Here is a 16,414-nt window from a genome sequence, read left to right on the forward strand (position 1 = left end):
TAAAGTCGAGATATTATGACCTCCATATCCCCAGCGATCATACTATAAAATAAAAAAAATTAAGGGTGATTAAGACTAATCATCACAAAACACGATTAGACTTATATACCCTTAACAACTAAGAACAAAAATTTTCGAATTAAGGGTGTTTAGGACATTATAATAGAGATCAACACACGATTAGACTTATATACCCCTAATTACGAAGAAGGAGAAATTTCGAGAAGAACAATTCATTAAGGGTGTTTAGGACAAATCATTCTAACTTTTAACCACAGGCCTCCAATGCCCTAACTTTCAATATGGTGCGTTTCTACTTCTCAAATAATTATTGTAGAGATATGAAAAGATAAAAAGACACGTACTTATAAGAGAGTTGTGTTAATTACCATAATACCATTCATTTATTTATATATATTGAGAAAATATATTGGCTTTGAATCTATGTAAATTCACGACGTAAACTTACATCTGAAATTTTGATTAAAATGAATGATTTGACTAAGAAATTTTCTAAGAATCGTGGGACAATGCACCATTTTCACTTGTGCCGTCATATATACCACAAACACCATAGATTAGATTTCTAATGGCCACACCGTAATATATATACCATAAAATTATGATATAAACTTGTTTGACGATAATCTTTTATAAATTTTGAGATTATATTATTAAAAGTGAAATTTTATTAAAAAATAGCATATGCTTTATTATATTTGAATGTATGATTACTATAATTATTAAAAGAAGTAAAGATTGTTACTTTATTAGAAAGAAACTAATTACCTATGTTACATGGAAACGGAAACGGAAACGTGGAAGCGAAACGTTTCGGAAACGGGAAACGATTCTTTTCTAAAATTAGGGATTGGAAACATTTTGGAAACGTATACACATATATAATATATGTATATATATATATATATATATATATATATAACATTAACATAAAACTATAAAAATAGTTTAATTAAACAATACAAGTCCAAAATATCAAATATTAAATAGGTTAACTAAAATTCTAAAAGAAAAAAAGATTAAAAGGTTCAAGTTCAAATATTTAATTTAGACCAACATTTCCATTCTCATTTTCATTAGTTTCATCGTAGATCATATAAAGATGCCTCCAAATCTAATTTGTGGATAAAAAAATCTTAAAACTCAGAGTCTTCCAAAATTAGTGATAAGTATTACTCTATAAATCTTAATCTTTTCAACTTTTATTTATTAAGTTTCCAAAGTCAGTAAAAAGGATTTGTCGCGTTTCTATTTTAGAAACGTGAGTTTCTATCGTGTTTCCAAACATAGATTTTTAAGAAACGCGTTTCCGTGACGTTTTTCGTATTTCCGAAGAGTTTCCGTTTCCGAAACGTTTCGAAAACGGGAAACGGACCTCGAAGAAAGTTTCCATGCAACATAGCTAATTACAACATATATCCAAAAGTTTTTTTTTTTGTTAAAGATTTATCCAAGGAATTATGTTTATAACACTATTTTTAGTTTTTCATTTTGAATTAATTATCGTACTTTTGTTATTTAATTATGATAATTAACATATTGTTTTGAATTATTGGTCCTTACGAAAGATAGGATGAGATCACCAATATCACGGTTGGGGGAGTTGGGCTTACGCCGTGATATTCGAAATGTCTACAAAACTTAGGCTTTTTTGTTGAGCTTTTTTTTTTTTTTTTTGTCAACCGCTATTAATTAAGACTCAAAAGAGCCACTCCTGAGGAATGTTGTTTACATACGTGATGTGATGCGGTTCGGTACGAACATTTCGTGCCAATTTATCTGCTTTTACATTTACACTACGAGAAATTAAAAATAAAGAAAAATTTGTGAATTCCTCTTTGTCGCTATGTAACTCCTCCAAATACGCTGAAAATGCCGGCCATTCGGTTGGAGAAGACACCATCTTCATCAGGTCTGAACAGCCTGTGAAAAAAGCCACATCTTGGTTATCGGCACCTATCATGCACTTCATTGCCCAAAGAAGAGCTTCCACTTCGGTATGTAAGGGAGAGAGACTTCTACGCAGGTTTGCAGCTCCCATGGTTGGCGCCTCTCCATTAACTGAGGTACATACCCAGCCTGTACCTGAAAATTTATCACTTTCTTTCCACGATCCATCTATGAAACAACGATGGCCAGAATAAGAGGTATCCTGAGAAATATCCCTTACTCGAGGTCGAGTATCCTGAACCAACGAACCCAGATTTTCAGCATGTAGCTCGACTTGAGCTGCCTGCCACGAAAGTTGAGCTTTTCCTAATAAAAAAGAATTTCATATCTCTATACTATTAAAAGAGAAGTACAAAAGTACTTGGGTCGGGTTAAAATTGAAAAAATTTAAAAAATAACCCGTAAATTCATCAATCGGATCTTTGAGTATATATGCCAAAAAAAAAATTCCGAAAATAAAGTGAGAAACAATCATAAAACGGATGATGTGGGGTATTTATTCGGAATCGTATATATTTGGAATATTAATATTTATAAGGTAACTTCTTTGTTATAATTAAAACGGTAATAAATATGAATATATTGAGATAATTACTGGTATTGCCATTATCGTATATATCGTTGAGATCTTATTTTCGTATTTTCTATATTTAATTTTCAGAGTTTAATACTATCCATATTATTATGCGATTTAATTTTTCAGTTATTGTCGTCGTAATCTTTATTTAGTTTATTTTTTATTTTCTAAAATATATTACCGAATATTCAATCAATTATTTTATTATCTGTACTTCGCTACCGTTTTTTTCCACAAAATCCAATAGTACTTACACCTGCATAGTTTAAAACTAATTACACAGTTAAGACTTTTCCAACCTTAATATAAAAAGATTTATCATTTTTCAATAAAGCAAAAAAAAAATATAGCTATATAGGTAGCTTATTATTAGCTGCCACTATATCCCATGCATAACACAAGGAATCTCAAAACTTTTAATGGAAACGAAAAAGCTGAAACCAATTCATGCAAACTAAACCAATTTTCAGTTAATTCTATTTTAATTAATATGTAAATAAAAGCTTAAAATTGTACATGGGTAAATAAATGTAAATCAACACTAGCTTTTTGTTAATACAAAAGAACTAGATGTTAACCCGCGGTACACCGCGGGCCTATATTTTTACTAAATTAAAAAATTAAAATTTTTAAGATAATCTATAGATATATAGTATACCACATAACGATATTTTACAACTAAAAATCAAAATTTTAAGTTATATTTGTTTTGTTTAGTGTTTAAGATTGTATAATTATAGTTTGATTATTAATTCTAGGATTTTACCCGTAGTATACAATCCCGTATTAATATTGATCCAAATCCGTCCCACCATATAATCTCATCCCGTGAAATTAAACATCATTTTGTAATTTTCTTTTTAATAATAATTTTATTAAAACATTTCCTAAAGTATTATTTGGCTTTTATATGACTAAATATTTATACGAATAAGATACATGTTATTAAATTACTATCCCAAAGTTTAAAACTAAGTAAGTTTTATTAGTGGGATAAAATTTATACTCATTACTTATATAATTTATTATTTAATCTGAATATAATAAAGTTTTCTTTATTATATAATGGTTTGATAATGCTATATAGTGTTATATATGTGTGTTATAAATGTGTTAAAATAAACCAAAAAGACAAAATTTCGAAAGACAAATTAAATTACTCTAATTGTATAAAAAATAGTCAAATAATGTCTCATGCTTTACCTAAGGAAACAGGAAAAAAAAAAAAAAAAAAAAAAAAAAAAAAAACTCTGAAAAAGAAAACTAATTTATGTTAAAGACGTGTAATTATGTATTGGGCCTTAATTAGGCTTCACTTGTCTTTTCTGTATTTTACCCTTTTGAATTTTAATTGAAATATCTATGAAAAAAACAGAAAATGTTGCATTATAAAATAAAATAAAAATCTCTTTTGAGAACCTTCTCGTCTTCTTCAACCGTTCTTATACGTTTCTGATTTTGGAGTTTTTATGTAATCAAGCTACTTTCACACCCAAAAAATGTAAGCTCAATATGATTATTATTGCTTTGAATACAATAAAAAAGCAAACATGAATTTTGTCAAATCAAGTATAATATATGAAAACAGATGGATGATACTTTGTTCACTGTGTCTATTGCTTTTAGTAAAATGGTGCATTCACTTAATGCACCTTAGGCTAAGCTCTACTAAATAGTCAAACATAAGATCATTAGCCAAAGTGAAAGTGAAAATATAATAAACGTATATAAAACAAAACATATAAATTTTTTGAGTCAGAAATTTTAATAAAGTACTCCAGCAATGGCTTTAGCTGAAGAATCTGCCTATACAAATCAGCAGCTCTACTAAATAGTCACATATAAGGTCGTTAGCAAATTGAAAGAATAATAAACGTACGTATAACACAACCAGAGTTAGTCAAATGAGTAATTGCCTGTTTTTGATACAAATTGGTGTCTCTATGTTGGTCTTCATCTTTTGCAGATATTTTATACTCTTAATGGCTACAGTCACAAATATAAAAAGAGAAAAAGATGTCAAATATACTTCTTTTGTATAGCTTAGATATACACTTTGAAACATAAATAGTTTTTCAACTCACAAAATCTGACATTCCAAATCTGTAAGTGGAAAATCCATATTATATAGAAATTAACTTGTTACCAAAGCATCTAGCATTGAGAGTAGTCGTAACTCATCACCAACATGATCGACCACAAAGAATCTGCACACGAACAAAAAAAAAGTTAATAATATCCAAAGACTCTAGCGATGTATATGAACAAAAGAATTGATGAATATAAAAAAGGAATTGTATCTTTTTCCTCAAATTTCATAAAATGATTGACGTAGAAAATTCAAAATAGATTTATTTCTAAACCTATAAACAAAAATTCAAAGTTTAATCGAATCCAATTTCAAGAAATTAAATCAAACAACACATTAAGATTAGAAATTGGAAAGTTAAAGAATGCAACTGGTGTTTTGTGTGTTCAGAAGTAGTAGAAACAATCAAGTATTTATAGAGTTATGATAGGTTAGTAGGGTTTTGTGTTAGAGAATATCCAAAATCTTGATTAGCAAGGCGTTGATATATTCGAAAATCTTTAAATTATCACAAATCTAGAATATGCTACATATATTCCTAACCATTTTAGGATAATATCTTTAAATATCGTTTATCATGAGAAAATTTCCTAAATCTTTTAGGTGGATTGAATACGGAATTAATATAGTTCATTTTATTTAGGCAAGAAATGTGAATTGCAATTATTATATACGGTTAAAATCTGCATATTTATTCAGAGCATTAATATGAAAGATTTTTGCAATTAAAATCGGCTATTTATTAGGAGTATTAATATCAAAGATTTTCCTTTAAATTCATATTCTCGTAATAGTGCATTAATGTTTTACAATCTATTATAGGAATATAATTTTGATAAACCGTTCAAATAAAGAAAGGATCCAAATCTAATTATTTCGAAATATATATAGAGTAATTAGTTTCTTTAAAATCGAGATTTAAGCAATATTTTAGGAACAATAGTTGAGATAAAGTATGTTATAGTAATTAATTTAGATTGTGAAAATATTCGAAATCAATTTAATTTTTGGAATGATAAGCATTTAAGATAATTTCGAAAATATATGTATAATTAAAGAATTAATTTCGTTATGGTACTCGAATATATTAGGAATATTCGTATTGTTAGTTTATTTAATTCATAAATTATAATTTGCAGATTTAAATGAAGATCTTCTCGAGATTTTTAGGAATATAATCGAGATTTTAGTAACAAATGTGATCACATTAAATTTTCGAAAGATTTGAAAGATTTGTGTCCAAATTGTTAGAAACAAATTAGGATAGATAATTTTTGGTTAGTATCTTTTTTAATATTTTCAAATCTTTAGAATTAAACCCATTGACATTATATTGTTGAATTTATTTTTTAAAAATTACGTAATATTAAATAAAAAATTAAATAACTAACTATTTTCATTTGATGGTGTAGACAAATTATTATTATTATTTATGTAATTTAATTACAAATAACAAATATTAATTTTTATAACAAAATAAATTATTTTCGTATGAACAATTTTTTCCCAAATAAATATTTTACAAAATATTTATTTTAATCACATATTCTTTCTATATAGAAATAAATAGTTAAATAATTATGGTTAGAAGTAGTTAAGGTAAATAACAAATATGGTTAGTTTAGATATATTATATATATTTCCAATTTAGGTGTTAATTAAGAATTAATGTGGTTTTAAGACAACATTCCTAAAATTCTTTATCCAAGATCCGGATAGAGTTAAACCCGGGTAAAACCCGGATCCAAATGAATTAATGCAAAAAAACCCTGTAAAAATGTATATGTAGATACTAAATACCGATAACATTAAAAACTCAAGATCTTGCAAACAAACTTAAAGCATATTCCGATTTTTATCCTACATTAATTTTGTACATTACTTTTTCATATATTTTTGGAACTAATTCTTAGCTACTCAAATTTATGGTAACAAAAATTTTTATGGTAATTAACATACTAATAATTTGAAAATTTTGTAGATTTTTAGGAACGATGATGGTAAAATCTACATTATACGTTTATGATAATAACATGATTTAGGGGTTCAAAATTTTATTTTAGGAAAAAAATAAATTATTCGTCATAATTATTAGAGATTTTGAATATAGATTGTTTTCTTCTAAAAAACAAGTAATCAAATAATCTTCTTTGGCAAGTAAATTGAATATTGTAATCTTAAAATAATATATTTTACATGGGATATTCCTGTAAAATAGAGTTATTGTAACAATAATATCAAAAACTAAATATATACCAAAATTCCTGTATCTTTAGTTGTTTAACAAAACATAAATCGAATATTTTTTTTTTAGGAAACCCTAGCTTATCTAATGTCTATTTAAGAAATGACAAGGTCATCTTTTTCACTCATCCTCACAAACTTCTCTTAACATCTATGCTTCAGTTTTCGTGCAATCTAATTTCTATTTTTCATTGTGTAGTCTCTATTTGTTATTAATGATGTAAGACCATGATTATCAATAGGTTCTTAGAAGAATCTTAAGTAATAAAATATATTTAGTTAAATTGCAAATGGGTATTATTGTTAAGAAACGTTCCTTACCTAAGAGCCAAAAATGGCTGTAAGAGAAAACTTTTTACAAATTTATTATTTACATATTCCTAAAAGCTATTATTAAGAGCTCATTGATAATCATGCTATAATGTTTCTACGATTTTAATTCTTTCCGTATTCTTTGTTTGTTTTGATATACTACTAGATTTTAACCCGCGGTACACCGCAGGGCTATATTTTCTTAAAAAAATCAAAATGTAATTTGTTTGATAGATTATTTTGATTGTTAATTTTAGGATTTCACCCGTGGTATACTATCTTTTATAAATATCAACCCAAACCTGTCCCATCATATTACCCGTCCCGTGAAATTAAACATCATTTAGTTAATTTTCTTTTTAATAATACTTTTATTTAAAAGCTATATAATTCAAGTCAATTTAAAAATTTCTTTTAAATGGTTCCCATAAGATATATATACATATATGTTAAATTTGTATAGAGTTGAAATAATATTAATATTAAAAACTTTTTATATAATTTAAATATTATAAATATTTTTAAAAATATGCAATATATATTTTTTGTTATTGAATAAGAGGATATTATGTGTAAGAAATGTAGAAAATAAGAGTTTAATATTTTTATTATGGAGTCGCAAGAAAAATCTTTTATTTCTATACATGTTATTCGTTTATTAATAATAAAAGAAAACAAATCCTTTAAATTAGATATTAACTAAAATAAACGCACCATAATTACTTATTAAGTAACAACCAATAAATTTCACCAAAAAATAGGTAACAACCAATAAATTCTAAACGCAGTAATTAAAGAATGAGATATTAAAAAAAAATATCAAATAAGATATAAGAATCTTAAAATAATTGAATATCTAAATAATTTAATTGTTAGTGTCGATTTTAATGCCTTCATTAATGTGGATTTTTTTTTTTACAGAGAAATATTTCCTAAAGATTATCACATTAATGACTCAGAAAATTAAGGAAGATATGAATTTATGATTCTCGAAATCGTGTTGGTAATATCTTTAATTAATATTTTTCAAATTTAAATAATTAATGCCAATGGCATTCATCCGTAAATACATTCCAACTCCAGGATTTATTTGCTAAAAGTCATCCAAAAATGTATATATAGATGTTTCATACAAATGCGGGCTTAAGTATATGTTTTCCTATAAACACAATATTCTCCTTACTCCTAAAACATTCACTAGCAAGATTTCAAATTTCCACTTTCCGGGTAAATCATAACTAATATGACATATTTTAATTGTAACCAATTTATCATTTTTTCTCTCTATTATTCACTATGAATATTTATATATACCTACACAATTTTCTCTACTAAAAATATAAAATATTAAAATTAACTTAAAAATACTATATTTAAAAAATAATATTCTCCCGCGGTGTACCGCGGGTCCGATCCTAGTGAGCATAGAAAGATGTCATCGCTTGGATTTCTGGTTTTAATTTTGCATAAAAAAAAATCATTTATGTGATTAGTTAAGGAAGTTAAATAACAGATGGTTGTATAATATATTGATAGCGTTATTTGTAGTAAGAAAATAAATTTATTGATTTCATTATAAAACTAAATTTGAAAAATATTTGGTATAGTATCTTTCTACGAATCGTGGAGACAATATTGTAATTAATGCACCTTGGAATATGTAATTATGGTCATTTGTTCTGTCTCTGAAGTGACATATTCTCACATATTTTGGTGTAATGGAGGCTTATTTCATACAAATAAAATAAATAAATAAGTCGCCATATATACTATTGTATTATAAAATATCTTGTTTTAGCCTTTTTATATGGGGAATATTACGGATTTTGCTCTTTTTTATAATGACATTTATGGATTTTGCTATTTTTTGAATAATTTATAGATTTTGCCATTTTTTAACACTTAAAAATGTACGTATTTATGATTTTCTTTTTGCAAAAATACGTACATTATACCAAATACTAAACCCTAAGAACAACTGGAACCGACTAAAACCAAACATAACGAATGAAACGCATGTTAAATCATATTTTTGGAGTCTAAAAAAGGGCAAAATCCATAAATTATTCAAAAAAGGCAAAATCCATAAATGCAATTATAAAAAAGGGAAAAATCCGTAATTAATTCTTTTATATGCATGGAAAGGACAATATAAAACCCTAATGGTATTGGCAATAACATCATGTCAGCAAAAAGCGTTGCCTTATTTCTACTTTTTTTTTTTTTTATAAACCCTATCGGCTATCCGGTCGGCCCTGGTAGGAACGCACCGTGGTGCTACATAGTGGACTGGTCCACCGTGTTAACGGTTAGGCCTTTACGGGCTACCACTCTGCCTATCCCGAGTTTGGAATGCCTTCCGACTAAGTGCCAGGGGTAGTCAGGCCGCCTGCATTTCTGGCTACCAGGTAAACCAATTGGGCCAAAGCCCAACTGACAGACTTCCCAAACAAATGTGTTTTTGTTTCCAGAGAGAATCGAACTCAGGTTTGGGAGTTTCACCCTTTCCCAAAGCTTCTTCTGCCACTAGACCACAGATGCTTGGCCTTTATTTCTACTTACAATAATTAGAATCGCATGTAGAATATGTAGCTTTGTTTTATTTAGTTCTTCCTTGGTGATTATCATTCTCATATTCGAGATATCAATAGACATGTTCTTGATTAGGTTTATTTTAAATACTTGTTTTTCCTTTTTTTCTTTCTAATTTTTGTTGCGTTCTTTTTAATAGACCTCACCAAACTGTGCATACTTTATATATCATTTGCAACTGCTGTATTGTTGAATAAATTTTAAGCTTTATAATTTTCATGGTGCAAGAGACGCAACTTCTTCCTCATCGAGGAACCTTCAGGATCTTCTTTCTGATTCAAGTTTGTTTCCAAAAGCTCATCTTTATTTCAATTATGCAAAAGATTTTGGTTATTCAGAAACGTAATCCTAAGTCTAATTTTATTACAAGAAGATTATTATGATTTCATTTGCAACTATAAATTGTTTTTAATTTAGTTAACTACTAATGTTAACATTTATTTTCGTAGGTTAAATAAATGAGCTGAATCATTAAAAAATAATAATAATAATAATAATAAGAGAGTAGGTTAGTGCGTACCTCCGACGAGCCTCTGCTGCATTTACCAAATTGAAGAGTTTCCACAGGGAGATTAAATCAAATCAAACCAGTTTCATATGTTTCTTGCGCATCAAGCAAACGTCATGGTGGTTAGGATGTACCTTTTCCAGCGACTTTGACGGCTTAGGCGACTTCCCTGACACCTCCTCTATTAATAACCACCGTCGATATTACCTAGAGCGCTCAGATTTGACCGGAATTCTCTCCCAAAACCCCAACTTTAACCTGGAATTTTATGTGAAACAGTTTTTCCTGGAATCATAACCAGTGATTCTTCATCAACTTGTGTGATGAATAGCGAATGGACTATACCTCCGTTTGTCAATCTGTCAGTTGCTATGGCTTCCTTGCAGCGAGATGTATCTAGTGACGTCAAAATCTTGATCTAATTCCTGCGGATTTGACGGGAAATAAGTCTCCAAAACCTCTAAACTGTTATCTCCTTCCTCTCTTTCACTAAAAATGAGAAACTTTGAACTTAAACCACAAATCTACACGGCAGAGATAGAGACCACTAAGAGGAAGAGAAAAAATAGCGTTAGGATTCCTTACCCAAGAAGCCGGTGAAGACGATCACGACTCCGGTGATAGACGGTGATGAACGGAGTGATTTCGGTTATGGTGACTTTGCGTCAAGACAATTCTCTTCTCTCCCTCCCTTGGCGGCTTAGGTTACGGGTCTAAATGAAGAGGGAGATGTTTATGCTTGTACACAAATATGGCAACACACATGCTCAAAACCCTTGTCCTTTTTGAGGTTGGGCTTTATAGGCTGAAGCTTATCATTAAAAAAAAATGAAAGCCCATCTCTTGAATATAGAAGCCTAACTCCGTCAAGCGAAGCTCCGACGCAAGGCTTGAGCGGAGGGGAGATTCGTTACCGGAATGATTCATTTGTTTTGGTTTTGGAATATAATGATTAATCTCGTATCTTGGTCACATATGCTGATTGTTCTCCTTTGTCTGTTTTAAGGTAATTCAAGGTGAAGGAGCTTCCCCAGTTTGACATATGTGTGGCAAAACATTCCGTATCAGATATCATCTCCTCTCACTAAAGCTTATGGTTTATCACTATGACATGAATATGCATTATCCTACATTTCTAAGGAATCTTGATTATTGTCTGAGTTCATTCGTAAACAGAAAGAACTATTCTAAAACACGGTCATCACTAAACATTGAAATCAATTGTAAGGACAGAACAAGTTATGGAACAAATACAGAGAAGAGAAAGAAAGCTAACGAAAAGTTATCAAGAGAATAGGAAGCATAAAGAGAAGAACTAGTGGGATCATAAGAAGCAGCCAACCATGCAAAACTCCTAGTCTATTCAACGATCCTCTTAGATATATACAACCACATACAAATTTCTTAAATATAATTTAGGCACATACACATATATATTTGGGGCTTTTGCAAAAATGTCCATTTTTCAATGCCACTTTTAAAAAATGCCCATTATTTAAAACCTTATAAAAAATGCTCTTAAAAATATAAGATTTACCCAAATATGTATGTAACATTATTAAAACATACACAAACTTCATTTCTATGTATCTAAAATCTTATAAATACTTTATAAATACCTTATAAATGCATTTTAAATACCTTTAAAAACCTTTAAAATATCTTGTAAAACCTTTGAAAAACCTTAAAAATCCTTTAAAATAACTTGTAAAACCTTTAAAAACACCTTATAAAACCTTATAAATACTTGGATCGAGTCTTCAAGTAGTAGTTACAATCCATAAGTACCTTATAAACCTAATAAAACTTTATAAAAATTTCAGATTTAAAAAGGAGCATTTTTTAAAATGGACATCTAAAATGGACATTTTTGAAAAAGGGCACACCAAAATGAGTATTTTTAACAATTTCCCTATATATTTCACATGAGAAAATCCAAAGAGTATATCACAACTGGAATTGAAAATTCTCTGAAATTGTCTCCATAAATACATCACTTGTGACGGTGTGACCCCCTGCACCAAAATTACTGAATCACAAACATTAATTAATGTATGATGAATTAGACAGAGACACCCAAAAATCTATTCTACTTCAGATTTATTTTTCAACAATATGATTTAAACCGTATATCAAAATTAATCCCTTATTATTTTTTATTTTTAATTCCTAGTAATGTACACTAGGATTTAACCCGCGGTACATCGCCGGCAAAATTGTATTTTATGTATTTCATATAATAATTTATAACTTATTGGATTTTTAAATTGATGTTATAAAAAAAAATTCTCATTTAATTATTTTATATTATAATTAATATAGTTGAAATATGTGTACTTAAAAGTTCGTAGGTGTAGAAATGATATAGTGTTAATATTGGCAAGCATTTATAATCATGGACTATTATCATAATTTGATATTATTTTCTATCAAAAAAATTACCTCGCGGTATATTGCGGGTCGATTGTTTTTACCTAAAATTTTTAAATTTTAAGTTATATTTGTTTTGTTAATATTGTTTGGTTTGTTTAGTATTTAAGATTATATACTTATATTTTTATTTTTAATTCTATGTTTCACCCGTGGTATACCGTCACATATTAATATCGATCAAAACCCGTCTCACCATATAACTCCGTTTTGTATTCAGAACCATTTTGGTCCTTTTATAATATGATTCTGAACCATTGCCCAATTTTTTAAGCAATGTGGGACATTGTACACATATTTTTTCTTATCGATTGAGTAATATATTTCTGTTTTTAAAAATTTGAATCACATTATATGCAGAAAAAATGTATTATTTTATTAGTTATATGTAGTTTATATAAATTCAAAATAAATTACTTTAAGATCATATAGAAGTAAAAGAAGAATCATATATTAATGTGTAAATTAGGTAGAGATGTTTTAGAAAAATTTAGAAACAAAATCAATTTATTACCATATATCGAAGCCAAAGTTTCTAAAAGATTTTTTCAAAACTATTTGGTAATATTAATTAATAGATAAATATTTATGACAATGGCATTCTCTTGTTTGGTTTATTTAGTATTTAAGATTATATGATTATATTTTTATTTTTAATTTTAGGTTTCACCCGTGGTATACCGTCCCGTATTAATATCGATCCAAATCCGTCTCACCATATAACTCCGTTTTGTATTCATAATCATTTTGGTCATTTTATAGTATAATTCTGAACAATATGGGGCATTGTACAAAATAAGTTAAATTATTTTAGTTTTAAGTGTTAAATTTGTTTTAAATTATTTTAGTTTAAGTGTTAAATTTTAGTGTAATTATTAAATGAGTTTAATTGTTAAATTTGTTTTAAATTTTAATTTAATTATTAAATTATTTTAGTTTAAGTATTAAATTTTAGTTTAAGTATTAAATGAGTTCAATTATTTTAAATTTTAGTTTAATTTTAGTAAAAATGAGTTTAAGTGTTAAATTTTTTTTTTAAAGTTTAAGTGTTAAATTTGTTTTAAATTTTAGTAAAAATGAGTTTAAGTGTTAAATTTCTATTACGTGAAAACGTGCCGAACTTCGAACACCAAAGCTTACGGACCAACTAAGGACAGAATGCATAGGCGCGGTTTGTTTTCGACGTTTTTAAAATTGAACACTTAAACTAATTTTGAAAATATAATAGTGAAATTAGCATTGTTTTAGTTAGAAATCATTAATTATTTTCTTAAAGTTTAAGTGTTAAATTTGTTTGAAATTTTAGTAAAAATCAAATTATTTTTTTGAAAAACAAAATTATTATGATTTATGATTTTTTTAAAAAGGTAAGAAAGAAAAGATACCTGGTGGTCGTGAAATCCTCAGGAGTGGTGGTTGTTCTGAAACATGTTCACGTATCATCAATTCCCATTTTCAAATTTTCTAAGCCGTTCCTTTTCACTCTCCAGCAGAGTTGTCTTAAGGTTAATATCTTTCTCTGCCAATGCTATTGATTGAACTTCCAAGTCATGTTCTCTTTCAAAAACTAGGTCTTCCCTCTGCTTGATATCAACCTCCCTTGATTCCCAAGCCCAAGCCCGGCTCTTGCTCTCGATTTCAACTTCCACCAATTTGTTCTTACATTCCAATAACTTATTGATTCGCTAAGACATTCTGAATTAGTTATTTTTTTAAGCAATATGGGGCATTGTACAACTTATTTTTTCTTCATCGATTGAGTAATATATGTCCGTTTTTAAAAATTTGAATCACATTATATGCAGAAAAATGTATTATTTTATTAATTATATGTATTTTATATAAATTCAAAATAAATTACTTTAAGATCATATAGAAGTGAAAGAAGAATCATATATTAATGTTTAAATTATGTAGAGATGTTTTAGGAAAATTTAGAAACAAAATTAATTTATTAACATATTTGGAAGCCAAAGTTCTAAAAGATTTTTTCAAAAATATTTTGTAATATTAATTAATTGATAAACATTTATGACAATGACTAAAATGTACTTCGAAAATGTATTTTTTCAAAAATATTTTGTAATATTAATTAATTGATAAAATTCTCCAGGATTTATTTCATATTTGTACTTCAAAAATGTATATATAGACTAGATTTTAATCTGCGGTACACCGCAGATCAATTTTTTAACTAAAAAATTAAATTTTAAATTGTATTTTTAATGGGAGATTGACAAAAATAACATTAAAATAAGTTTTTCTTCCAAAAATAGCATTACATTTGAAATTTTCCACAAATAGTACTATAAAATTTAATTAAATATTAAATATGAATAATTAGTTTAATTAAAATAAATAAATAAATAAAATTGAAAATTTTCTGCCAAAATTCGCCAAAAAATTTCCACAACGTACAAATATTTTCCCGCCAAAATAATTTATCAAAATTTTCCCGCCAAAATTTCTTTTTTTTCACCATATTCTCGCAAAAAAAAAATCCGGTCTAACTTTTACCGCAAAAAAATCCACAAAATTCAGGAAGGATATCAAGAAATTCAAGAAGGGTTCCTTGAATTTCAGGAAAGGATTCCTGATAGAATTACACGAAATTTATGAAGGATTCAACGAAATTCAGGAAAGATTCCACATAATTTAGGAAGGATTTCATGAATTCATGAATTTCAGGAAGGATTTCATGAATTCATGAATTTCAGGAAGGATTTCATGAATTCATGAATTTCAGGAAGGATTCCACGTAATTCAGAAAGGGTTTCATGATTCGTTGGGTTTCACAATACCACGTAATAGAGATCTCTATTTTAAAGGTGTGAATAGATGGGTTGGAGTAGATTTGCCTCTAAAATAGAGTTTAGAGGCAAATATAGCGTTGGATTGGAAATGCTCTAAGAAGTGAAAATTTGTCCTCTTTACTCACCAAAATCCATTACAATTAAGAGACTACACAAAATCATAATTCTCTCTGCATAATTTTTTATAGGGAGATTTACTCAGATGTTATACATTTTATATGAAATTACCATAAACATACAGATCTTTTTTTTATTACTATCATATTTCGGGTATATTTTTTATACCCAGCGTGCCCCTGTTAAACGTTATAGGAAAAAACGTAATTACAAAGAATGCCACTGCCACGTCAGCAAAGCCGCGTCGCCACGTCAGAAATCGCTGACGTGTATTAATGAACTCAGCCGTCAAGCGATATAGCGGCAGTGACGGCTGAGTTACGGTATGTTGCGGCTGATTTAAGAAAAATGGCTGAGTTATGAGCAAACGGCTGACTTACGAGTATAACCCAGCCTGGAGTTACGGCTGACTTACTGAAATATGTCTGAGTTATGATAAAATGGCTGACTTTCGAGCATAACCCAACCTAAGTTACGACTGAGTTTTCACCCGATGGTTGATTTGTCAATTTTTTGGCTGAGTTATTGCTTCGACACGGCTGACTTAACTTTCTCCGGCTGGCTGAGTTATCAAAGACGGCTTAGTTATGGGATGACGTTACGGCTGATTTATGTTCGAGTGTCATAAATCAGCCGTAATGAGCTGGATTAACGGAAAACTCGGCCTTATTACGGCTGACTTAGTAGCGAAAGATTAATTACTAGAATAACATGCAATAACGGCCGACTTATTAAACGACACGGCTGAGTTAAATAGTTTT

The 16,414-nt window shown here is 28.3% G+C and overlaps 1 long non-coding RNA gene across 1 annotated transcript; it reads right to left on the reverse strand.

Annotated features, from left to right (window-relative positions):
• Positions 1-4,312: 4,312 nt before the first annotated feature.
• LOC110227269 lies at positions 4,313-11,049 on the reverse strand. Its single transcript, XR_002331058.1, has 2 exons — positions 10,306-11,049; positions 4,313-4,755 (listed from the first exon to the last, which is right to left on the reverse strand). It is a non-coding gene; the product is annotated as an uncharacterized LOC110227269 (long non-coding RNA).
• Between the last annotated feature and the right edge of the window lie 5,365 nt (positions 11,050-16,414).

The sequence above is a fragment of the Arabidopsis lyrata genome, assembly GCF_000004255.2.
Source record: "Arabidopsis lyrata subsp. lyrata unplaced genomic scaffold ARALYscaffold_6, whole genome shotgun sequence".
Classification (NCBI taxonomy): Eukaryota; Viridiplantae; Streptophyta; class Magnoliopsida; order Brassicales; family Brassicaceae; genus Arabidopsis; species Arabidopsis lyrata.